Source organism: Balaenoptera physalus (genome assembly GCF_965194825.1).
Source record: "Balaenoptera physalus genome assembly, chromosome: 3".
Taxonomy (NCBI): Eukaryota; Metazoa; Chordata; class Mammalia; order Artiodactyla; family Balaenopteridae; genus Balaenoptera; species Balaenoptera physalus.
In genome coordinates this window covers 105,494,695-105,522,125 of record NC_138890.1, presented here as the reverse complement: position 1 = coordinate 105,522,125, position 27,431 = coordinate 105,494,695, and positions in this window count along the sequence as shown.

Genomic DNA, 27,431 nt, shown 5'->3' with positions numbered 1-27,431 from the left:
TTGTTTTTACGAAAACTTACATGTCCTCCAGGCGCCACGTAGCCTAAACAGTAAAGTGTTTCCTCGAGTTGTTTTTCAGAGACTTGGAGTCAGCAGCATCCAGTTCTAGCTCCAGCCAGCCAAGCCTGGTTAAGACCACCGACCTTCCAACTGGGCATGCGCCGGCGTCCACTCCGTGACCTTTTGACGTCAGAGGGCCGAGAATTCCACCCCCAGAACTTGCTGGGGCCAAGCGTCTACAGCTCAGTTGCACCTGAGCAGAATGATTGTCTCACCTCTTTCTTATCTCCAATTACCTTTCTCCGGGTTTCCCCACCCCTCAGCTTTATCCCATAAACATCCTGAGCCTTTGGGGAGGCAGATTTGAGATCCCTTATCTCGGCTCCTCGCTTCGCTGCCTTGTGAAGAAACCCTTTCTGTGCTGCAAACCTCTATGTCTCAGCGTTTGGCTTGCTGCATGTTGGGAAAACGAACCTGGTTCAATAACACTTTCATCCTGTCAACTTCTTCCTCACTCAATAAAGTCATCACAATAATTGAAAAACTTTGAAATGGTAAACTCAGCTAATCAAAATGCTTCCAAAGTCCTGATATTGAGAACATTCGTTTTGGAGTCAAACAAACCAGTGTTAAAATTCTGGCTCTGGCATTTGCTAACTGTGTGTTCTTAACCAAATATATACTTTTTTAACCTTTCTCTCTTCTGTAAATGGGAGATAAGGTTTGTTTTATAAGGTTATTTTAAAAATTAAAAAAGATGCATTTGTTCACCCAACAAATATTTATTGAGCACCTACTATGTGCCAGAAATTTTCCTAAACACTAAAAGGTAATGTATATAAACATCTGGTTCATGATTGAAGCTAAATATACAAGAATTTCCTTTCCTTTTCCTTCCCTTTGTGATTATGAACATTGCCCATAGTAAGTGAGCAACAAAATTTAGTTATCATTATTCTTCTTCTTTGTATTTCTTTGTCATATAGGAAGCACAAAAGAACACTCTTTATAAATTACATTCATATACTAGCATTATTAGGGCTCATTCCTATAAGGATACCCAGGTGGCTTTTTTCATAAAGGTGTTTTGAATATTCGTTATTTATGTGAAATTTGCCAAAAGAGAAAAATATCTCAGATAAACTGCTGTGTGCGATTAAGATCATTGTTAGTGGGCACACGTGCTTTCTATCTTACCCATTATAAATAATAGTACACATGTCAAATACCTTTGACATTCATATTGTTTCAAAGATTTTTGTAAGCATGAAACATTAACATTTTACATAGGGGGATGGAGAGGTTAAATCATTTGCCCAAGGTCACTCAGTACATCACTGACCTAATTACTAGCTAAACTCTTAGCTCCCTGTGCCCTGGTCCTACTACCTTTTCCCTGTCCTTGAGAAAACATTCACATACAGTGATGCCTACTTGCTTTTTACTCTTAAGAAAGTACACTGAAAAAAAGTATAACTTGAATTTTCCCCAAAATCAAATTAATCAGAAAATAAAATTAAAGCACATTTATTTAGCAGAAAGCTACTCTTTCCATTAATGAGAATTTTATTAAATATAATATTTCAGGCAATTCTTTTCTTCACGGTTTTTTTTTTTCCTCTTCCTTTCTCAGATTTATTGAAAAGCATTTTTATTAGTGCAATAATAGGTTCTGGGACATGCAATTATATTGAGATGCTGACACTTTCCTGTTAGTTGCAGCCTTTGGCCTGAGGCCAAACACTGAACCCAAGCATATGAGTTTCTTTGCCAGCAGTCCTGGCATGCCACTCGCCTGCATTTGTCCTTACAGCAACCTCCAATTTTATGCAATATAAAGAGAATTAACTAATTTTTCCCTACCATTACAATGGATCCAAATAGATAACTTCCATCTCTCTTTTAGGGAAAACAAAAAATTCCTTATAAAATTTTTGGAGGATGCAGTTAAGGACAAACCTGATTAGAAGCTTTTGATTGGTTTCATGTGGGGAAACACCATAAAGGGTTTCATTACTTTGTGAGTCATTTACAAACATGAAATGCAAATGCTTGTGCCTTTGTCATGAGTTTTCTTTATAGCTTTCACTTCTGTATATTTTTTATTGCAAATCCTCCTTCCAAGCTCTGAGCCGGAGCATTTCAGAGTAAAAGTGTAGATATCGACTATAAATAAAATACAGATCCAAACCTCTGGAACTTTTTTTAATTTCTCAGGCAAGAAAAACCATCCTAAGAAAAAAGAAACCACCAGAGGATGCTTCTGAATCCACTCCCACTTTTCGTTTAAAGACATTATGTTCCAATCGTAAAGAAGTTAAGCCTTTTATCTTTGCTAGATTCTGTGCCATAGATTACTTTACCCACATATCCCAACCTCCTTCTTGGAAATGTTGTATGTGTTGTTAGAAAACCCACATACAAACCTTAAAAATTTTGCTTTTCAGTTAGATGTAAAGAATGAGAAAACACACACACACTAGACCATGCCCTCTAAAGATATCTCTGGGGCTTCCCTGGTGGCACAGTGGTTAAGAACCCGCTTGCCAACACAGGGGACATGGGTTCGAGCCCTGGTCTGGGAAGATTCCACATTCCGAGGAGCAACTAAGCCTGTGTATCACAGCTACTGAGCCTGCGTTCTAGAGACCACGAGCCACAGCTACTGAAGCCCACGTGCTCTAGGGCCTACGTGCCGCAACTACTGAGCCTGCATGCTGCAACTACTGAAGCCCACACGCCTAGAGCCCACGCTCTGCAACAAGAGAAGCCACTGCAATGAGAAGCCTGCACACTGCAACGAAGAGTAGCCCCTGCTCGCCGCAACTAGAGAAAGCCAGCACACAGCAACTAAAACCCAATGCAGCCATAAATAAATAAATAAATAAATAAATAAATAAATAAATAAATAAAGGTCTCTGACCCAAATGTGAACAAAAACAAAGGGCAAAGTAGGTTCCTGCCATCCCTAGACTGCCCAGCAATGTACTGATGACCTTCCACCTCTACAGGTTGACTGTTCCAGCAAACTTTGGCAGTGTTTTGGGCATCACTTCCTCAGCCAGGAGGTTGAGACTAGAAAGACTAGTCCTTCTGACCTAAATTGGTGTGAAAGGCTCCTGGGAGAGGTCCCAAACACTCATGTGTCTTTTGAACTACAGCCCCTCAGCACTGACCATATCCCCTTCCTTTCTCACGGCTAGGGTCATTCTTGGTTTCCTGGGGCCATTTCAGTCCTACTGGATTAGGACTCTGACTGCAGTATATCTCTCATCAATCTCCTTTCTTGGGTACATACTGGCCAGACTCCTGCTTTAATCTAGTCAGACCTCACTCAGTGGCAAAGATTACTGGGAGCACTTTGAAACCAAACCAGATGCCAAACCAGATCAGGCCCAGTAGGCACAGTCCCTAAGACACTGACTGGACTCCTGCACACCTTTCTTTAGGTTGGCTCTACAGCCAGGTACTAAGCAAATGAAACCCCAGGCCTACACAACCACCCCCCCCACCACCACCCTCCAGAGATCAAGCCTCTAAGCTAGTCTCAGGGGTTCAAATGGTACAAAGGTCAGAGATGATCGTTTTTCATTCTTAGGAAGGTGTAAAGGAACAAAGGTCTCTAGGAATCTGTGAAGTTCAGAATAGGTGTGAGGTGAAAAGAAATTGAATTTGTAACCAGAATGGGCTTTCATAACGGAGGAGGAATTACAACGAGGCAGCTGGTGATGCTCTACTGACCACCAAATCAACTCCATTTTAGCATCACAGAGAGCTAGGATGGAGGAACAAGAACTGCTTGGGAGACAGGAATGGGAAAGGACCTGGTTAACAGGCAACAAGTGAGGCTCCAAGTCCCCACTCTCTCACAGAGTGTAAGACAAGGAGCCACATTCCCACACTGATAGAGTATATTCTCTTGAATATAATCTATAATCTTTGTGTTTTAAAGTGTACTCATTTGTTATTCTGTTCTTTTAATATAATCATAATACAATCATGAATATTAAATACAGAAATATACTCATATATGTATATGTGCACCTATATGTAGGTATGTATATGATATATCATGCATATATATAATAATGACGCATTAGATTTTTCACAGTACCCACTGGAACCTCTCTCATCAGTGAAGACATTCTCATGTTCTCCACCTCTCAACAACACGTCTACCCCTCTATATAGTCCCTAACAGCACTTGTAATTTACATGACTTCTGTTCCCTTCTCACCTGCCCCCCACACCTACAATACAGGCCTTGACCATCTTGTGTGTTCTATCGCCTACCGTCTTCCTTCTATCACTGGCCAATGCAATTTACCTTTCTCCTTCTTAAACCAGTTTCCTAGCATCCTTACACACCAATATTTTGCCACCTTCTTTACATATTTTACTCATGGGTAAGAAATAATCCCCATGTAATTTTGTCCTCATAAATCCCATTCAAGTGCATTGAATTTTCTTTGTCAAATTACTTCTCTCTTTTTGTTCAGAGCCCTAAAATGACATGGACGAAGACTAAATATAAGCAATAATAAATTCTCTTTTAAATTAATATTTGAATCAGTATGTGGAAAATAATTGCCATTAATACCAATAACAGTATTAATTTTGAAGCTAGAGCCAGAGAATCATTAGGGCCATACAGATTGGGAATTACTCTATTTGAAATGCTCATTTCATTGGAATCTACTTATATAAAACATTGCAGGGAACTTGTTTCTATTGTACCCTAATTTTTATGATGCTTGAAAAATATACACTGGTCACATTTTATGTACAAGATGAATGAAAACCTTACCTAATTCAACAGTCACATAATTCATATATTACAAAGGATAGGAAAATTACTGTTTACATTTTAAATGTCATCTCCAGGAGGAAATAAGAAAAATACAGGTTCCTCGCTTGATCTACTTGACCTACCAGGTTTGAAATGTGGAATTGTTAGCAGAATTTTTTTTTAATGCAGAAAGAGTAGTTGCTTCAGATTTTGAATGTAAAGTGAGAAATTATTGATATTTTTAACAGATGTGGGTTTTTCTATAATCCTGAAATAAGCAACTAGGGCTCAAGGGTAAGGAAAGGGACAAGCTTAATACTTCCAAACTTTAAAGAGATTTACCAATGATTAGAGAGAGACAACTTCCCCAAGGCTTACTAGGAGTCAGCTGAGAGGATTCTACCCAATTAACTACTGCTGTCCTACTACTGTCTCTGCCATCTATATTAGCCATGGCCAGGGAAAAGGAGGAAGAAAGAGTCACTGGGATCATTAGCCTTATGGGAAATTCAGATTTCAAGGTGAAAATAGATTCTCTTGCCTCCTCATGGGTGAGGGAAAGTGTTGCCTTCGCCCTACCAGATAAAAGACGAGGAATCCAAGAGAATCACTCGTGAAGTTCAGAAGAGGCTACTTGGAAGATACCAGGATATCACTCCTCACTGTGAGAGTTTCTGAGGCAGCAGACTTGCTCGTCTGCTTCAGTGTCTATTTCAGGAGAGAAAAGGAGAACTAGCGAGATGGAGAGCAAGGTAGGAACAGCTGACAGGTTCACACCAGTTTTCCACCATTCAAGTGAACACTACAAGGAGTAGCTAGGCCTGGGCTATCTAACCTGAATTCCACCCAACAGGGAGACTACCATTCAAGCGTGAACCCATAGAGCAGGGAAGAGTAAGGCACCTCCCCTCCCCCAGAGCTTTTTGAAGAAGTTGGACACATGCCCTCAAAAGAGCCAGCTTTCAGACACCTGCCATGCCAGGATCACTAAAATTCAAGCCAAAAAAGCAGTGATAACTAAATGAAAACCAATTAACGAACCTTCTCCTTCCCCCTCATCCCTCCCCGCTCCTTCTCACAATGCCAGGGGAGCTAGACCCAGCATAAGGAGGAAGACAAGAAATTCAAAACACACAGTGTGAGACCCTCCCTTTCAGCATGGCAGAATGAGAAGAATGAAAGAAGAGACCTCACTCCCTTCCTTACTTCTGGTCAACCCTGCTCTGGAAGCAGGCATGGTGATACAATTCAAATCAGTCAATGAATTGAAGATTTTAACTGAACTAGATTGAATGAGCCCAGAAAGTTATACAGTTTGCCTAGGATGTGTCTATGGGCTCCACAACCTAGACAGAAATATTCTTAACAGTACACTTGAAGGCAGATTTTTAAATGTAATAATCCACATGGTTGAAACTCTTCAATAAACCAAATATATTTCTATAGACCCCCAAGCATGGATTTGCATAATTTAGATTTGTATCAAATAACTACTGTGTACCTTACTTTTGAAAAATAGGATGTTTTGGAACTCAAGAGGGTTCATGTGGCAGTGGCTACCAAGATGTCTTGAGAAGGTTTCTTTATGAATCTAGCCCAGATGAGTACAGAGGAATCTGTAGCCAAGCCACATGGTGACCTAAGTTCAGCTTATACCTGGCAAAATCTAGCTATGCTGGTCTCAGTCACACCAAGTACAAATTCTCAATTTTGTTAACTAGTAAAATGAACAGTTTAATAGTTTTGTCCTACTGTACTTACCAATAGTCCAAAAACAGGTAAATTCTGCCTTTGCTGAGACCAGGAGTCACTGGTACAAAATTTTTCTTTTGTAAATTCTAGGCCAATGTCCCATTCGTAATTCATCTATGAGTCAGTTTTAAAATGAGCAGAGCTACACGTGCAATCACTGCCCAGCACAAACACGATTGTTTTGGTTGTATAAACCTAACTACCTAGATTTATATCCAATTTGCTCAGCCTCAGAAAGAACAGAAATACGAGCTTAATATTGATGGTGAACAAGTATTATATTTTGATTGACTTTTCTGTGCTTGTGAAGATTAAGGAGCCCATATTATTTGAAACTGGAGTCCTTCATTTTCTCTCATGTTAATAGCAGGCAGTTGTCACATGAACATAGTCCATCAAAGCCTCCCGTTGCCAGGAGCCACAGTAAAACAATAGTGGGTCAAGCAGCAAGTAGCACCAGATTACACAAAGTGCCTTTGTCTCTGGCTTCTTTCTTGAGCAGAGACCAGCAATACATATGTAGTGTATCAGAGGTTAGAATTAGACTATATCCGAAGATGAAAACTGATATTCCAATTTGTTTAAGGTATTTTCTTTCATAGCTACATTAACTCATGAAGTCAAAATGCAAACACCCAAATTTATGTCTAAAAGTATATTTATGTAGTTAGAAGTACATTTGCTATACTAGTGATAATTGATAAAAAGCAAGAACTCATAAATATGATTGGATGTAATACAAAATATAAGCTTTAATCAGTGTCAGTTATGCTGGAAACACAAGCCATTATAAAATAACTATGGTTGCTTTTTTTTTTCCTTATTTCATTAAAATTATTTAAGCTTTTGCTATACATTTATTATTTAGATTCATATAAGCAAACAATCAACTTCTTTTATTTGGAGTTTTACAGTCTTTGTTTAGAGAGAGGAGAAGTTTGACGTAAGCAATTTAGCTCCATTTTTTTCCCAAAATAACAAAAGAAACCATTTTTCACCTACAGAATCCCAAGGAGATTCTCCTTATAGAGTTATCTCATCCTATGCAACTGCTCCCATCGACTTTGTAGCCAGTGACAATGTAACTGTCTAAGTATTCTAATGAATCATGATGGGAACCAAATTTAGATACTGTTCAGCTTTTCACTGTACGAATGCTTTATTTTGAATTAATCAAAAATAAAAGTACAGTCTGTTGTTCTGACCTGAGGAGACACAAATAATTTACTAAGTTCAAAAAGCTAATTTTAATTTTAAAAATAAATATAAATATTTAGTATTCATGTACATTCAGGTTATCCTAAAAATAAAATGGAAAACAATCTGCAAGAATTATTTCTTAAATCTGTTTTGATAAAGCTTGGAAGTAACATGAAACTCATGAGAAAGTTCAGTATCATAAAGTTTCTAGTTTTATATTTAGGAAAAAGGAAAGTAAAGTCTCCACATTTTTTACTACTTAACTCCAAATTCCGTCCCACATTTCAAAAGAAAGAAAAAGAGGAAAGGAAGGAAGGAACAAAGAAACCAAGGTATGAAGGGAGGGAGGGAGAAAATAAAACTGAAATTTTATCTACAAAGGCTAGCACAAATTAGTAAGCTATTTAGCTAGTATACTACTTCTGAAAATTAACAGATACTGTAGAAAAAAAAGGAAAGGCTACTGTTCAAAAATTGGAGTCATTGTAAGGAAATTTACTTTTTTTGTCAATAAATATTTATAATGCCTTCAATGTGCCAGACACTGTTCTAGATGCTGGTGAAACCACAATGAACCACATAAATAAAATTTCTCTCATAATAGAGTGTATATCCTAATGAGAGAGGCAGGTAATTAACTATATAAACCAAAATATACTGTAATGGTAGGTAGTAATAAGCAGGGTATGGGATAGAGAGATGTGGGTAAGGAGACTTTTGTGAATAGGTTAATCGTGAAAGGTTTCTCAGAAGAGATGACTTGTTTGCAGAGACCTGGGGGATGATAAGGAGAGAGCCAGGGGTAAGTGTGGGGGAAGACCATTCCATGAGGGAAAAAGAAGAGTACCAAGGTAGGGATTTTATCCTGATTCCTCACATCTTCTGATTCACGTGCCAGCTTTCTTTAGCTCTTACTAACGCACTCAATTTTTATCAACTTTTCAATGATAATTTCTTGCTAAAGAATGACTGTTTTCAGTGAAGCCCTCTTTTAATAATGTTTATTTAAGGGCTGGAAAGGCTCTTGGAGATAAAGTGGATCATACTCTTATTTTACAGATGTGGAAACTAAGTCCCAGAAAGGCTACATGATCTTCCTGCTGTCACACAACCAGTTAATAGTAGAACCAGGAGTAAGGGGAAAAAAAAAAAAAAAATATATATATATATATATATATATATATACACACACACACACACACATACATACATATATGGAGACAGAGAGAAAGAGAGAGGATAGTGGCTTTTATAAAACTGGTGACAATAAATATTTCATGAATGACCAACTACTCTTCTAGGTCAGCCATTTTTCAAAACTGTACAATCTCTTTGGTAAAGTTGGTTTGTCTCCCCTAATGGAATTCTTCAATAAATTTGCAGGGATCTCCTTCACATACCATTCTATAAGTGCAGATAGGATTAAGCATGGTCCTTGCCAAATGGTTCATGACCTAAATTAGAAAGGAAGACAGAATATAAACATAGAAGAATCTAGTAATATGCTCATTTCATGCCTGGATAGTCCTGCTGAGTAATATATAATTTTGACAGTAAGCTCTTAAGAAAGAAACTTTATGTTTACTGTAGACATCTGAACATATTGTTGGCAAGAAATAAATAATCAATATTGATAACAGCCAAAATTTAGGCAATGTGCTCTCAATAAAATACATTGGTCTCTGTTGATTGGCACATATGCTATTAATAAACATTTTCTTAAGTACAATATTAGGCTTCCTATATTGTTATACTTGCAACACATATAAACGCAAATTAGGACTACAAAGGCTATTATCATTTGATCTGTATTAATTTATCAATGATAGCAAGGTACACTGTTATACAGCATGGGAACTTAAAACTGGAGTAGTTGATAGTTCTGAAATACAGTAAATTCTTCCTAAATTTGTTCTTCCCTTACATAAACAATATAAAAAAGAATTAAACCCTCCCTGAAAGACAGCAATAAAAAAAATGACCTGGTTTTCTGTGCCCAAGTTCCCAGTACTTTGCAGAGCATAAGTTAAAAGTCTCAGCTTTTCCACCGTGCGATTCAGAGAATGTTGTGGGAACAGAATGCGAAGGCAACTCAGCTGGAAAATATCTTAGATGAAATATTTTTGTCGAGCACTTTTCTCATGTGAATTTGCCTCTAGTTTGGTATATACCAGTCACCAGAACATGGCATTCATTTTACCTCATGTCTTGAGGATTTTTTTTTTAAATCAACAAACTGCTGCATAAGCCAGCAGAAGAAAAGCAAAAAACAAAGCAACCATGTTTAACAGGAGCTGTTTCTCTTATGAGATCAACAGACAAGAGTCAAATTTCAATATCCTCAAAGGTCCTTTCCTGTGATAAAGTGGCAATGAGGAAAACTCCTTAAGGCTCTCTGCCTAGTTTGGCTTTCTTCCTAACATCACATCAAATCCTTACCCATAAGGATTCATTTCTATTTTTTAAAGATACATGTCAATTTGATAGCTTTTATTCAAAGTGAATAACAATCTAAATATTAAAAGCATGTTTTCCTCCAGATGTGCTGATGTCTCAATAGCTTCTTTTTTAAATCAAGGAAAACAAAGCATGTACAACTGCTTATCAGATTTACAAGCTTGTAAAACTGATGCCCTGGACAAAACAGCAGCTTATCCAGTAGGTGTCATCTGATCAAACGTATTTCATATACACGAAAAAAGAAAGTTAAGAGAACCATATGAAAATGTAATCGTTAAAAAAACAATTTAGAAATTAATTAACTCCAATGATGGAACAAAAATAAATTAGGTTATCTTGACCCTATTAAAAGTTTACATTCCAGAGCAGTGGTTCTCAATTGCTCTCAAATTTAATTGTTCTGGGATAGGGGCCAGGTATTAGGAATTTTCTTTTAAGCTCCATAGGTGATTCTAATGTGCAGCCAGATACGGGAATCAATGTACTATATTAACAATAAAAACTAAAATGGGAAATGAGATCTAACTCCAAATAATTTCTCAGAATACAGCAATAAACAACAAAGGAAAAGAAAAATTAAAAGAGCCTTAACAATACGTGTTCATACAAATTGCCATTTAACTTTACCAATGATCAGCAACCAACCATGTTTCTATAGAGGTGAATCTTCCAAAGTGTTGCCAATTCCTTTTTGCCCCGCCACAATCTCATAAACCCCCTTTCACAGAGTACTAAGAAACTTTTTTCCCTCATTCATTGCTACTCTAGCTGGACTGATTCTGGCTTCAAAATTGCTACAGATCACAGAGGACACAGAGGAGACAATCATTAACTGCTAATTTATTATGATGATGCTGGTACAACCCTAGAAGCACTTCCTAAAAGATTAGCCTACAAAAAGAAACAGTCATCTGTACTGAAAATTTGTTAAGATTTTACAATTATTTGAGGTAATGGAATCCTTTGTTTGCTCAAATATCCAGAATTTCTCATTTTTGTAACAGTCACCAATATGCTAGGATGGGAGGGAAAAGAATGAGTTAAACAAGGTGTAGTCATTAGACTTTTTCTTTTTTCTTTTTTCAAAGATTTATTGAGGTATAGTTGGTGTACAAAAAAACCCTGCATATATTTGATGTATACAACTGGATTAGTTTGGATGTATGTATACACCTATGATACCATCACCACAATCAAGGTAATAAAATTATCCATCACTTCCAAAAGTTTCCTTGCGTCCCTTTGGGATTTTGGGTGGGGGGGGAGAGGGTTGTTTGGTTTTTTGTGGTGAGAACATTTAACATGAGATCTATCCTGCTAAATTTTTGAGTACACAATATCATATTTTTTAACTATAGGCACTATGTTGAAGAGCAGATCTTTAGAACATATTCATCTTGCAGAACTGTAACTTTATACCCATTGAACAGGAATTCCCCAATTCCCCCTCCCCTGGCAACCACCATTCTATTCTCTGCTTCTATGAGTTTGACTAGTTTAGATTTTTCATATAATGAAAAACAGAATCATGTAGTATTTGTCTTTCTGTGACTGACTGATTTCACTTAGCATAATGTCTTCCAGGTCCCTCCACGTGGTAGAATTTCCTTATTTTTTACGGCTGAATAATACTTTATTGTATGTATATACTATATTTTCCTTATCCATTAATCTGTTGATGAACATTTGGATTGTTTATTTTAGCTATTGTGAATAATGCTGCAATGAATATGGAAGTACAGATATCACTTTGAGATCCTGATCTCAATTATTTTGGGTATATACCCAGAAGTGGGATTGCTGAACCATATTGTTACCGGTAAACTGGGTTTGACTCTTGTTGGGTGTCAAGCTGAAAGACACAACCAAGACAAAGATCAGGAGAAGGAAGAATATATTACTTGCAGCAAGTAAGGAGAACACCAGGGATCCTTCCCAAAGCAGTGTCCCTCCAGCAAAACTGGGGAAGCTTTAAGCTAAGGGTATGTGCATATTCGTGTAGGGGCTTGAGCAGAGGAGAATTCTGCATAGAATTGGGGCAAAGGTTGATTGAATCCAAGCTTTAGTTGACTGAAGTCACAAGAGTCAGAAAAGGTCAACATCATCATTTCATCCTCCACCTGGATGGGGCGCCTTAGTTCCTGCACAGCTCAAAGATATATGTCAGATTCTTAAGTATATTCCTTGAGGAGGAACTAGGACTCTGTTTTACCATTGAACTATTGTTTCTTGACTGCTTTTCCTTTGTTCCTGCATTCCCTTACTTCCCTTAAGATCATTAATTACTGATACCTGTTCAAGGGCAAGCACTGTGGCCAAGCTTAGATCACAAAATGTCTTAAGCCAAAAATGTCTTCTCTTATGTCAGAAAAGCCATGCCTGGTTCTCTTTCTTGGGGAATTACCTACCCTATCTGCTTACAATATGCTATTTCTATTTTCAATTTTGGTGGACTACATCAAACTAAAAAGCTTCTGCACAGCAAAAGAAACAATCAACAGAGGAGAAAAGGCAATCTATGGAATGGAAGAAAATATTTGCAAACCATATATCTGATAAAGGGTAAATAGCCAAACTATTACTCAATAACAAAAATAATAATAATGATGATACTGAGCAGGACACTGTGGGGCTTCTGGGCACAAAAGCCTTTCTGTGTCCCCTATTTCTTGATTACAGGAAACAGGCTTCATTCAGCCTCCATGACCTTCCCTGAGTTCCAAGGAGCAGGTTCAAACATTTGCTAATTAGGGAAGGGAGGGAATGCGGAGAAAGGGAGGAACAGTCAAGAGAAAAAAAATAGTGCAACCTTTTGTTTAGGGGCAAGGTCCTGGTTCCCCATCAAGGGATATACATAACAATATCTTTGAGCTGTTTTGCAGATACTGAAACCCACACCAGGTGTGAGAAATTAACAATATGCTGCCCACAAGCATGCAGACCCCAGACCAGTTGGAACCAGAGGTTGATGACACTGACTCCCACTTACTTCACCACCAACCAATCAGAAGAATGTCCACGAGCTGATCACGCTCTCTTTGAACCATTACTATAAAACTTCTCACTACCCACTCCAGGTTGGGACACACAGTTTTGAGGGCATTAGCTCGCTGTGGCCCCCTTTGCCTGGCAAAGCAATAAAGCTATTCTTTTCTACTTCACCCAAAACTCTGTCTCCGAGATTTAATTCAGTGTCAGGGTACAGAGGCCAGATTCAGCTTCAATAATAAAAATAACCTAATTAAAAATGGGCAAAAGGCCTGAATAGACATTTTCAAAAGAAGACATACAAATGGCCAACAGGCATATGAAACATCACTAATTATGAGGGAAATGCAAATCAAAACCACCGTGAAATATCACCACACACTAGGATGACTATTATTTAAAAAAAAAAAAAAAAAGATAAGTGTCAAAGAGGTGGAGAGATTGGAGAAATTGGAGCCCTTGTACACTGTCAGTGGGAATGTAAACTGGTGCAGCCACAATGGAAAACAGACCTTCACTTCTGATGCCAACAAGCCTACAGTTTATGTGATCACAAAAAGAAAAGAACAAGAAACGTTGACTGGATCAGGACTTATCCTTTAAACCTCATTTTAGAATTTATAAATAACTTGACTTCCATTTGGTCAGAAAATACATTATCCACTGTTATCCCTTTTCCACAAAGAAATAAGAATATTGCCATTTTCAGTATGGGGCCCATGTGGCTCATAGAGATAAGCTGATGTCAAAAATCTATCTTCAGACAAAGAAAACTATAATTAAACAGATAAGCACAATGGGGGGTGGTGAGAAGGAATCTTAATTTGTAGTATTTGTCAATTTCCAACTTGTAAATACTCTCATCATGGCAGAGTTCAAGCTACAAATGTGATGTCAACCAGCTAGCGAAATTCCTGAAAATGTAACAGTTGGCTCTGGTGAAACAATACATGTAGACTTCAGTACACCACTGCCTATTAGTGTCTAGTTTATTTTACCTATTCCCTGCTGTATATATATTAAAAGCTTGATCCCATAGAAGTAATCATTATCTCCTCACAAATGCCAAAATATATTGAGATTGCATTTTACAGGAGACCTGACCTGGAAAAACTCTCCAGTCAAGATTTATACCCTTTATTTTATGCCACTTGCCCCATTTCTAGTCCCTCATAGGAATCACATTAGCAATCTCATTCATTTACTATTAAGATAAATTTTAACTCCCTGGTTTTAATTTGGGCATGGTTTGTGGTATTATATTGCACCAAATGTTGTCAGATTTCTAGTCCTAGCTCTGCAGCTCCAAGAATTTTGTAGCCCTGAGGGAACAACCACAAAGCCCATGTATTCATTTACAGACCACTGTTAATAAATGAGGTACTCTCCATCAAGTAGGGGCAGTGCTATTCTCACAGTGGTAAATGTTGAAATGACATTCCAGAATCTCTCATTAGGAATTACAAACGGCAGAAGGATATTCTGTAACATAAATTACAATAGAGATCAATCATATAACCATGAAATTTAGTGTTCATCAACAACCAAATGTTTGTTTATATAAATATTATGTATTTTATATAATAAAAGAAATCATGCTTTTAATAAATTATTTTTGAAGTCAGGAAAGAACTCCCAATCACTTGGATCTTCTGTAAGTTCAGCCCATTCTTACAGTAATGGAGGTAATGGAGGAACCCCAAGAGATGGAGAAGACAGCGGAAGAAGAACATTTAATATTTATTAGTTTATGAGGTTTAGTTTTAATTAGTCATTCTATTCATCTTTCAATGTATCTTTCTGAGTCTCCCCAGAAGGGGTACAAAAACTGGGGGGTAAGGAGAGAAAGATGTTTTTGCTCAGTTTTTAGATAACCTCTTGGTCATTTGTCCCCTACCAAACACAACTAGTCATAGTAGGAGGGCATCATTCACCTAGTATAATAGTAAAGAGATATTGAGGGAAGAGACTACTGCTCAACTATATATGAAACAGTGATGAATTTATTGCCCAGGCTAAGAGAGGGCAAAACATAGTCTCCTGAACAAAGCAAAAACCTGATCTTGCATTGGGTTTGGAGGAACCATGGAGTTCAGGGATTGGCTGAATTTTAGAAATGGAGTGAGTATATAGGCAGTGGCTGACTTTCAGTGTGGAGTTTAGTGATTGTCTAGTTTTCAGAAATGTAGGTACCAGGGCAAGACTGCTGCTGATTGTTTGGGAAAAATTTAGAACTAGTTTTGTGGTACTTTGTCAACAACTGGGATTTGAACCAAAACACAAAACAAAAAAAACATTCTTTTACTTCCTTTCACAAACTTGAAGAACAGGAACATTTTAGCCTCAGAAAAAAATCAGGAATGGTGATACAGTCAAGTGTAGAATTTCTTCTAGATGACACCTTCCTAATACATTTTATGAGAAAATATATGGATTGTCTAAAGAAATTAATTTTTACTTCATTAATAAACACAATTATTATTTACTAATATAATAATGCATTGCGTTTTGTAGTTAATCATAAAATCTCTAACAATTCAAATACGTGATTAGGTCTGGCTTTAATGGTGAGAGAATAAACCTGATCTAAACAGCCAAAGTTAAAAATGTTGAAATACGGGGGACTTCCCTGGAGGTCCAGTGAGTAAGACTCCACGCTCCCAATGCAGGGGGTCCCAGTTCAATGCCTGGTCGGGGAACTAGGTCCTGCATACATGCCACAACTAAAGATCCCACATGTTGCAACTAAAGATCCCACATGCCACAGTGAAGATCCAACATGCCACAACTAAGACCCAGTGCAGCCAAAAATAAGTAAGAAATAAATAAATAAATAAATATTTAAATAAATATTTTTTAAAATGTTAAAATATGGACTATTGCACATGATAGTTGGAGGATGTTTTTTGTGTGTTCTATGTTTATCTACTTTCAAAAATGGAAATTTAGGAATCAGCTGGATCTGTTCAAAATCTAACTCTGTCATTTACTAGATGTGTAACTGTAGAAAAATTAGTCACTTTGCTTCATTAATAAAATAAAGATAGTAATAACTTTCAATGTTGTGAGAAGCAATATATAGAAGAAATGCCTGCATTCATGTAGAATACATTGTTGAAATTATAAACAGAAATGTAATGTGAGAAAAGTAAATGATAATGTTGCCTGTCATTGCATCTACAAGAATTGCTGCTGAATAATAACAATGATAATAACAAATTTGTTTTAACAATAATAAGAAAATTATCTAAATCCTGAATTATGTTTTACAATATATTTCTATCATTTTTATATGCAGTCTTTATCTTTATTTTCTCCTCAATTGACTTCACAGGTTAAGTTGAGGAAGAAGTTTTACCACTTTCAGGACACTTAACGATTTCTATCTATGCCTTAATTAAACCTAATTTATGAGACCCACGTTTATTAAGACCAGTAATAACATTTTCATTTTTCTATTTCCACAAAGTGGTCAGAGAAAAATGTAATAAAATATTAAAACTGTTGCAGTAATTGCCAAAGACAGCAATAGTGCCAAACTCAAATCACTAGCTAGGAGGCAACAGCACCAATGCAATTCTCAAACCATCTAATTGTTGAGTCAAATGTAAATGTTGCTATTTCTTGTGGAAGAGATGCTGCACTAATACAGTAGCCATTAGCCACATGGGGTGATTTAAATTTAATTAAAATAATTAACATAAAATAAAATTTTAAATTCAATTCCTGTCTCACTAGCCATACTTCAAGTTATCAATAGTTACATGTGGCTAATGGCTTCCATTTTGGACAATGCAGGGAACATTCCAACATCACAGAAAAAATTCAGATAGTGTTGGTCTAGACACTTTTCCATGTATAATGTTTAAAAATGCAAATATTTTCTGAATTGTCAATTCTTCTCTCATTATATTTCATCCCTTTCTCTCCATTCTCACAACTATTTATCACCTTTCAAGTTCAGGATTCTCATGATTTAGCTATTATAATCATCTGTAAATAGTCTCACAGTTTCTATTCTTTTTCCCAGCTCATCCATCCTATAACACAAACTTGATTAATTTTTCCAAAGCAATGCCTTTTTCCCCACCCAAAACCTTCAGAGTCTTCACCTTGACTATAGTATACATGTCAACAAAAGTATTTAGTTCATAAGGATCTTCCACCAACTGGTTTCTTTCCTTCTACAAAAGGATTCCCAAAACTATGCAAGTTCTCTGTTCCATCACAAATATAAGTTCATTACTCCCTAGTTATGCTTTGCCCATTTCCACTTTTGCTCAAGCTATTTTTTTTCTATCTGGAAACACTATCCCCCATACTTAAATGCTCTGCAGAATCCTATCATATCCAGTCTAAGTCTGATTTTATCCTTACAGCTGAACTTGACCACCTCACAACTGTCTAATAACCCATGTCAGTGATCTCTCCTCTGTAACTCAGATAGTCCCCATTGACTATCATATTTTATGACATTCATCATAACTACTGCTCCTTGCCTTCAAGGACTTTACAATCTGTTTTCTAGAGAGAATTATATATCCACAAACAGTAGCCAAGAACTGTGAGAGTTCTTTTTGTATACCCCCATACCATTTACCACACATCTTTCATGAGGTATATTTTATAAAATAATAGATTCAGATTTTATCTAGAAAAGGGAGTAAAAGGTAGGAAAAAAAACAATATTTCTTGAGCATAACTCTGGATCTTCACAACCTTCAAGGTTAAGTATTATTTGATTCATTTTACAGATGAGATTCAGAGAAGTTAAGTAAATTGTTGAAGGTTATAGTTAAGTAATGGCACATCAGAGATTTTAAAACAGAGCAGCATCTAAAGCTCATGATCTGTAGCTCAAAGGCACATCTCCTTCAAGAAAGGACCTATGCTTTTTCCTCCAGAGCCAGTAATTTGAAAAAGTACTCATGGCACATAATCAAAAGTTATCTCTATGATTTCTGTCTTCTTCTGTCCTTTAAAACATGATCACAGGGGCAAGTTTTACCCTTCTCATTGGATTGAAAGTTAGGCAGCCCCAGGGCTGTCTAGGCTCTTTCTGGTAATAGAAATTCCTATGGTCACTTTAGCCCTTCATTCAGAAATTACAATATTTAATCCAACATATTAATTAACCCCTCAAACGTCATTCAGTGGGGAAGTAAGACTCTTCCCCGCTGCTCTCCAGCTAGTCCTGGCAGCAGATGGCCACCTGCCTTCAGGAGTGAAATGTGGTCTATTTCTTCTCTCTTTCCCTCACTTTTTTTTCTCCTTTACTCAATAGCTGCTGTTTCTTGACCTTCCAGGATCAAATGTGTGGTGGGAGGAAGGAGAGGTAAAAGAGATAGGAAAGTTCTTCCTTGACTGTAAGTCAGGAGAAGGTACCATGGAACATTCTTTAGGCCTGGCAGACTCATACTTTCATGGGTGCTTTAGCAGATTCTTTGGAGACTTTCATGCTGGGTACCTGCAAATGCAATTCTCTTGACTATGCTATGGCTGGCTGCTCCTAATCATTCTGTGGTCTCTGACCTCAGTGACATAGCTCTTAGCCTCTTACTCTAGGGTCCCCTCACCCTGATACACCATCTTCTTTTGCCAATTCCCATGTTTAAATGACTTCAGGCTAATATTCCTACTGAATTTTCCCCATGGCTACAATTCATGTACCTTTGTCCCCCTAACAGAGGCACATACAGAAACTTTGCAAATATGGTCCTTTTCCTTTAAAGGTTGCTTTAACTTACTCAGGTATGAATCGGACGTCAGTCTACTCTGTTCCCGATTGTAAGGAACACACACATCTAGTTCTCTGAGCTGAACCTCTCTCAACAAGACTCCAATCACTCCCATGTCAAGGAGGAGAGGTGATATTCATAGCACTCAGAGTTGTCTCCAAAAACTCTCCCCACAAAATCCTACTCTGTCCTCACTTTCTTTGTTCCTCAACATGGGTTGCAGAGTCGTCTCTCTAGTTCTCAGATGGGGGGGGTCACTCTCATAATTCATTCTTGAATGTAGCCCTCAATGTCTTTATGCCTCAGCCAAAACTGAGAGGATGAGTCCCATTGTAACATCCTGTTGTGCATATTAAAGGACAATTACCTCAGATAGAATATAATCTCTGTCATGGGTTATAGATTGTATTGATCCCAAAGTGGCAACTTTTGCTCTAAAATATCCATTTTCTATGTACTTACTCTGCATCCTTTCAGTTCCCAATTATTTTTTCATGGCGACATAACTTCTTCTCTTTTCTCACCACTCTATATATCGCTTTTAGAATCTACCAAGTACTAAATTATATTTTGTTTTAATTTTCATCTCAAGCATCACTCTTGGCATTTGTACTCTTTTAATCTTTCTCTTTTTACCTAGAAAATGTTGTTCGATAATATTCCTCACTTCCACCCATTTTGAGTCAGAATGAACAAAAAGTAGATATTGTTTTTGCTCTGCCTCTAATTTCAGATAAATTGCTAGTGTTATTGCAAGTAGTAATCTTCACTCATCCAGTTGTCTTTCACAAAAGGAGCAAAGCAGAATCTGCTCCTAAGTTAAACAGAAAGCAGAAATCAGAATGTCAAATTATAATTGGCATATCCCAGACATAATCAATATTGCCTTTTGCAAGTTCCTCCCACAGTTAAAGCAAACCCTGGTTAGTGCTGGCCAAATCTTGACTAATTTGGCTTCAAGTTATTACCATACTTAATATCTCTGAATCAACACTGATGACTAAGAAAAGTGAACTACAAGAAATGATCAGTCTTCAGTGCAAAAACTTTTTCACTTTGTGCCAACTCTTGCTCGTGCACCTGTTTTATGTTCAGAGTGGGAAGAAAATCAAAAAAGATGTGGCCAATTTTGAAAGAGACACAATGTTTTCAATGTCTCAAAATAGCTCAAATACACAGCATTGCTTCTTCTACTTATTCAAACTGCAAGGCTGATTAAGCATATGTGTAAAGCAGGCATGCAAATAAAAAATTACCTACTCAAGTCCCACCTTACTCTCCCAGGTTTCAACTTCTTATCTAAGAATTGATATTCACCAAATAGAGGCAGAGAGAAACCAGCAATTCAGGGGTTCATACAAGGAGGCAATGTGAGAGGAATTTCAGTATTGCATTTGTGAAGGGCTCTAGAAATAATCTAACCCAGTCTCTGTTTTTCAGAGGAGACCTCCAGTCTTAGTTCAAGTACATTGCACTTGTTAAGCTAACATAATACTACAATAAAATCACTGTGATTTGAATCCTAGGAAACTGAGAAGAAATGGAATTTATGTTAAACAGAGTCAGATTTTTACCAAAGTTGTCATTCGAGAACCATGAAAGGGCTCAGAAATTGGTGATAAGAAGGTATTTTAAAGGATTATTAATATGAATAAACCAATTTCATTTCCCTGGAGAGCCCACACTGTGAAAGTGGAAATATGAAGAGTCATGTTCTAGATTCTTTCCTTCAAGCAATTATGTGAATGCCACGGGTTCTTGCAGGGTTCAGGACAAAATATAGGGTTAGATGCATGGGTGAAGACTGAGACACATCTGTGCAGATCAGGTTTAGACTATGAGGGACAAGATGAGAGTCGGAACAAGGATCAACCATTAATGGATGAGCGTGCTGTAATGAGACAGATGGGTGATTCAAAACTGAGGATAAATCCCTAGGAGGAAAAGATATCCAGGGTTTTAGTACAAATAGCTAAAAACTCAAACCAAGTTCAAGATTCAAAGTATGTACCCAAGAAATAAAGGACAGGAAGTGGTTAGAAATCCAGATGGGTAATGTTACATATGCAAAGAAGATTCTAATCTCCCATTAGCAGAACAGTGAAGAATGTAATGATGCAATACTTCATTGAAGAGTGAATGTACATTATGTTGTATAGATATTTTTCTATTGATCAAAAATTTTATTTCATTTAATCTCCAAGGGTAAATTTTTTAAGTTGAAACAATGACATTTTAAATAACCCACCAATATTTTCTAAAACAATTAGGTCACACTTTTTTGGGCAACTGATCCACAAATTGAATTTCAAATCAACTCAGTGCAATGTAATACAAAAACAATTTTTAAGAAACTATCTGGGACAAGGTAACAAGGATACAATGATGAATAAAACATAGGATCTGCCCTCACAGAACTCAGTGTGACCGTGAAAATATCCAAGCAATTAAAAATGTGGTGAGTGTCAGGAAATGAATACTATCGGAGTACTACAAGGGGAATTCAATCTAGTATGTGGAATCAGGAAATGTCTCCTTGACAATGTATCTAAACTAAGATCTGGAGAGTGAGTAGAAGTTTGTCAGGTAGAGATTTGAAAATGTATGGGGTTTATTTTGGACTGTCACCATGACTGGAGAGGCTAGACTGGCATTCACAGGAATTAACCACCCAATCAACTGACCAAATTGTGAAAACTAACATATCATTGTTGTTTTAAGCCATTCAGTTTTGGGGTATTTTGTTGTTTTGCCTTCACATGGCCTAGCCAAGGTGCTGATGAACTAAAAATGGTCTTCTGATCATCCAAACACAGTACTGACATCAGAGCCTGATTTTCTATGCTTTTGCTGACTAAAAACTATGAGTACCCATGATTGGATCTGGCATTTAATTATTTTGTTGCCACAATGATGGAGGGTGCTATTAGCATTTAGTGAATAGGGCCCAGGGATGCTACATACCTTGCACCACAAGAAATTATTCAGCAACTCATTTGACTTTGGAATATCATGCCAGACATTCAATCAGGGGGAAAATCTGAGCCTACAACTTAAGTTTCTTTCACATATAAACAAAGTGTGCTTTATGCTGTTTTGATATCCATGATATTTGAGGAATGTAGCTACTATGAAAAGTGAGAGAAGATTGTATTTTACTTTGTTTGAAAGTATACCTGTAGTTGTTCATCATTCTGGAAAATCACATCACTGACAGCAACACCACTCATGGTATTTGGGCTGCTGGTATAACACAACTGTGTCAGTTTGCATTTGTGCCATCAAATCCACAGGGATTCTTCAAACAGGGGCACACATCTGACTACCTCATGATATCTTCTAGTGTCACTTTGCCAGAATATTTATGTATGGGAATGCATACTATTTTAACATTAATCTTTTTATTCATTTTTACATTATATAAAAGTTGTGGTATTATTGATTTTATATTATCTGTGGAGTTTATTTCAGGAAAGTAGAGGTGACATTACCAAATATATATTGTAAAAAGAGAACTTTGGCTTGGAGACGATTGAGCTCGGAAGGAAAAACGTAACCACTGGAGCCCGTCAAATTCTTGTAAGCGTTTTTAAATGTTGGTATTCTAAAAGAAGATAATACCTTTGCATCCAATTGATCACTTCCCTATTCTTAGACAGTTCCTTTGGATTGAGATATGAGTTAAAATGTGTAATGTTTGCAGCCAATCTTAACGCATACAGTTATTGACTGCCGTACATGTATCTCATAGCTTGGGCAAATTGCTCAACAGTTTGGCCCTATTTTCCCCCCAAACCAAGGACTGAATCAATTGTATAGGTTCTCTCTGGTCACTAGTGCAGCCCAATCTTATTCAGTCAGGGTTTCAATCGATTCTTCTATGGAACATCAAAATTGTCTTCTTTGAACAACTCAAGCATGGATCAGCATTAGGACTGTACTCTGTCCACTTAAGTTCCCTGAATTAACCTTTCTTGCTTTTCCTTATTTAATTTTCCATCTTTACTCACTGCTTTATCTATCAATTATCCCCATAAAATTCCAAGAGATATATTCCTTGTACCTTGAATATTATGATACTCCTATACTATCTATACTGCCCTCTACATAGCCATCTGAGTCTTCCAATCTCCTCTCCTGGTCACTAAGTCTCAACTCAATGAGTCTCTAGAGCAGGTATCCATCTCCTGATTGTTTTGCCTCCTCCTACAAAAATAGCTGTAAATAGCAGCCCATGTAGAGTTCTGATGAACTTTTTTATGCCAGACTCTCCCAGAAAAAAAAAAAAAAGTAGGAGCTTTTGTATAACCTTGAGTTTTTGTGTAATTTAGGCAAAACACTTAACCTCTTTTTGCCTTAATATCCTGATATGTTAACTGAGGTTAAAAGAGAAAATTAATCTCATAGAGTTGTGAGCATAAAATGAACTTATATAAGTTAAGCAATTAAAACAGTGTTTACTCAGAGTGAACACTATACAATATATTATTATTATTACACACAATTTTGGAAGTTATACTTTACAGTCCAGTTTGGTGTTTAAAGGCAATAATTTTAAATATATTTAGTAAAACACTCTAATTCCCATTTAATTAGAAAATTTGCTGATTATACAAACATAAACATACACTATAAAATTCTAGGGCCCCCCAGGAGACACAGAAGAATCTGGCCTATTTCCAAATAGAATTTGCTTCAACACCAGCAGCCTGGGTGAGGCAGTCAGCAACAGCCTGTAAGCATACATTGTGCTGGCCCTTGTCATTCATTGGGCTTTTGTCCCAACTGTGGCATGGTAAGCCCTCCAATCTGAAGTTCACTCCAGGTTACATGAAGTGAAAAACCATCCACTGAACTTTCTAGAAGCTTTGTTCTCTTGCAAAAATGACTCAGCATTTAGGCAGTTGTTCTGCACATGCCAAATTACTACAGACTTTAAAGCCCAGAGAAGGTAAGAAATCAGTTTAAGGTCTTACCAGCATGAAAATTAATCAGAATTCAATTCTCCCCTCTAGCTCTCAAATCTGTGCTTTAATTAGACTGGCGAGGGAGAACCAGACAATAAACTGAAACCAGTCATGAACTTCATTTCATTAAGCCCCTGGCAAGCTTCCTTATTAATTGCCTACCCAACATCCCATTCTTGACTGATAAGCTCATCCAGTTGTGCAAACGTCCAAAATAGAATTCTAATTGTATGGTTGAGGTCCCTACATCACATACAGCACTCCATTCTGAGATTCTCAGAAAAGAGGCAGATGAGTCCCAAGTAGTTGGTTTCAGCATTTAAAATTGGGTGTGAGAAGGAAACATGAGCATTGCAAAAACAACAGACTTAAATCACCAGGAGAGAGATAGTTTAAGAAGGTGCTGGATCCCATATTCCCACCATGGGCACTGGGAGAATCTTGGCCTTCAGATAAAGATGGGCTGAGGGAGAAGCATAGGCATGGGTTGTAACAATTATAGAGTGGCCAAGAAAGAGATATTGGGGGCCAGACAACAGTCATGGCTTTCAGTAACTGTTAGGAGGAGAAAGATGATTTTCCAAGTCTTTGGAAAGGAAATTCAGGGCTTAGGCAGTGGAACAAAGAAATATAAGGATTCAAAGCACAATGAATAAAAGATTATGTTCTTACCCTCTTCCTCTTTCTCTTTCCCCTCAGTGTCTCATTCCTTAACTAGCCATGATATAAAATTGTATTTTTGTATGACTTGTAAATCTATTTTCATTAGAAAATAGATTAAACTGCTTTGGTTTGGGGGTTTGGGAATTTCTTTTCTTGTTTTGGCTAATGATTATTGGCCCGCCGTAGAAAAAAGATACCTATCACTTTGAGCAGCTACTTTGCTAAAGCAGTAAATTGTATAGCAGAGTAACCAACTATTTAAAAGTACATTCAATTTATCTGAAGAAGTGAATTACCATCTTGCATGGTTTGAAGAGGTGAATTTGTGGTACACATATAATGTCTGACTAATGGAATACATAATTAAAAGAAGATCACTCTTTCAGGCATACAAATTATACAAGAGCAACACTTTGGACAGTGAATCATTAAATGTCTCCCTACTTGGAGTAGGCCAATTAGCAAAAGGTGCCCCCTTCCTAAGGACTGACACAATTCCATGCCAGGTTGTACTTTCCAGTCTTCAGCCAGCCTCTAAGGAGAGCATAATCATACATTGGAGCCCTCAACACAAATAACATCTTATTTTATAATCTTTACAGGCAACAGAGCACATTCAATATTCCACATCCCCAGGGCCATTGCACTGTACAACTCTAGGGGATACCAAGCACATGAAAACATCATGATGGTCTCCCTGGAGTTGTGCCACATGGCTATCCTGCATAGTACTTCTTCCCAAAGGATGGAATTAGCATGCAATTTTGAGTATAGGGTAGGAAATCTCTGACAAATGAGGCCTTCTCCCAAACCCTTCCCAACTACACATTGTTCAGCAGGCATCTGATCTATCAATTCTACCTATCCATTCAATATCTAGTCAATATCCATAACCTATCAATCAATTCTGTCTTGAGTCCATGTCCTTCTCTCCATCTCCACCTTCTTTTCTGAGGCATCATCCTCCCTCAGCTAGACCACTGTTCTCATGTTTCCGCTATGTTCCCTCCTCCAGTACATTTTCCACAAATATTACCATAGTCATATTCTTTAAACAAAACTCTAATCATGTCAATGTTTCTTAAAACTTGTCAATCATTTTCTATTTCTCTTAAAATAAAATCCTAAATCCCATGGTCAGCAAAGTCTCTGCATGGTCTTCTCCTGTCTTCCTCTCTAGTCTCATCTTACATCACCCACTCTTTCTCACTATCCTGCAGGCACATGTGCCTTCTTTCAGTTTCATCAGAGTGCCAAGCTCTTTCCTACCTCAGGACATTTGGATGCCCTGTTACCTTTGCCTAGAATTCTCATCCTCCCCATCTTTCATTAGGTCATTCCTGCTCACTCTTCAGGTTGCAACACAATTGCTTCTTCCTTGGAGAAACTTCAAAATCTAAATCAGTTTCCATCATGAGAGGTGGTAATCTCTCATCATCTTCTGTGCTTTACTGAATACTAATCACAGTTCATAATTAGATATTTATTTGTATCATTTATTGAATGCATCTCCCCAGTTTGTAAGCACTGCCAGGACAGGTGGATCCACTGCATCTAGCTCAGTGCCTGCTATACTTGATGAATAACAAGGTGGGTAATGCGCTTAGAGAGAGCTGGACTGGATACATAATTTTAGAAGTTTTCAGCATATATTAGACATAAAAGTGCTACAAAACACTCATAGTAAGAAGAGAAGATGATGAAAGACAGAAATCTGGGGATCTCAAACATCCCTATGTATGGACAGCCTATGCCCAATCAAGTTAATTCCCAGCTACCCAGATGAGAAAGAAAACTTTATGTGAAGATGATGGTAGTATTGGTGGCAGTTGCATTGAAGGTAGCATTTGTGTTGGCAACAACGATAAGAAATTTTTTTTTTCCTACCCACCATTTTCTGCACAATTTCAGTAACTTATTTTGATGTCAAACTTTATCACAGTTGCGTTCTAACTTCTAAGCACATAAACTACAGAACATAAAATCCTCCTCTTTGAAAACCATAGACAGTTCTGACAATATATTTGAATTCATTAACCTCTTAACTCTGGTACAAGTCCATGTTCACAAGTATGACAATGATTAAGTTAATGAGTTAATCATTCCCTTCTAGTTACAGTCTTTCTTAATTAGTTGATTTAAATTGGGGAGTGGGAGGAGGAAGGGGAAGAATATTCTGTGGAGTCTATTTTCATAGTGCCAGATAAGATTTCTGAAGGCTCTTTTTTTTTTTTAAAGATGCAGAAATGTAAACATCTTTTTAATACTGTTTATGATTTTTTAAGCTACCAAGTCCTACTAAGCCGATTATCATATTTTAGTGAAATAAATCACTTGGCAAACACTTTCTACATGCCTGTCCTGCCCTGCAGAGACCATACTCTTAAATTGGGCCCTAAGGGAACACAAAGAGGCCAAAGGATGTGACATGGGCCTGACAGGCTTGTGAATTTGAAGTTTTCTAGTCACCTAACCAAAAATTAAGGGCCACGGATCATATTTCCAGGATCAGCTGCATCCCCTTATAGGGCCTTAGTTCACATGTAACACCCTGTTCTCTGGTTTTAAAAATAAGTGTCAAAATTTACTCTAATGTCCCCACATGAATTGGATGAGGCCCCACAAATACCCTATCGTTACATTATGCAGATATTGTTCAAATAATATTCTTGGCATTTTAATTTCTCTTTCTCGTTTATGATTTAAAGAACTCTCTCAAGTGACCTTAAATGAATGCTAGATGACAGTCTCAAATTTCCTCTCTTCAATAATTTCTCTCTTATCAGTGCACTTGTAAGTTTTAAAATATCTTTGCTCCTCCCCCTATATAGTATAAACAATTAGGATGGTGTATACTCATTCTGTACTTTTGGA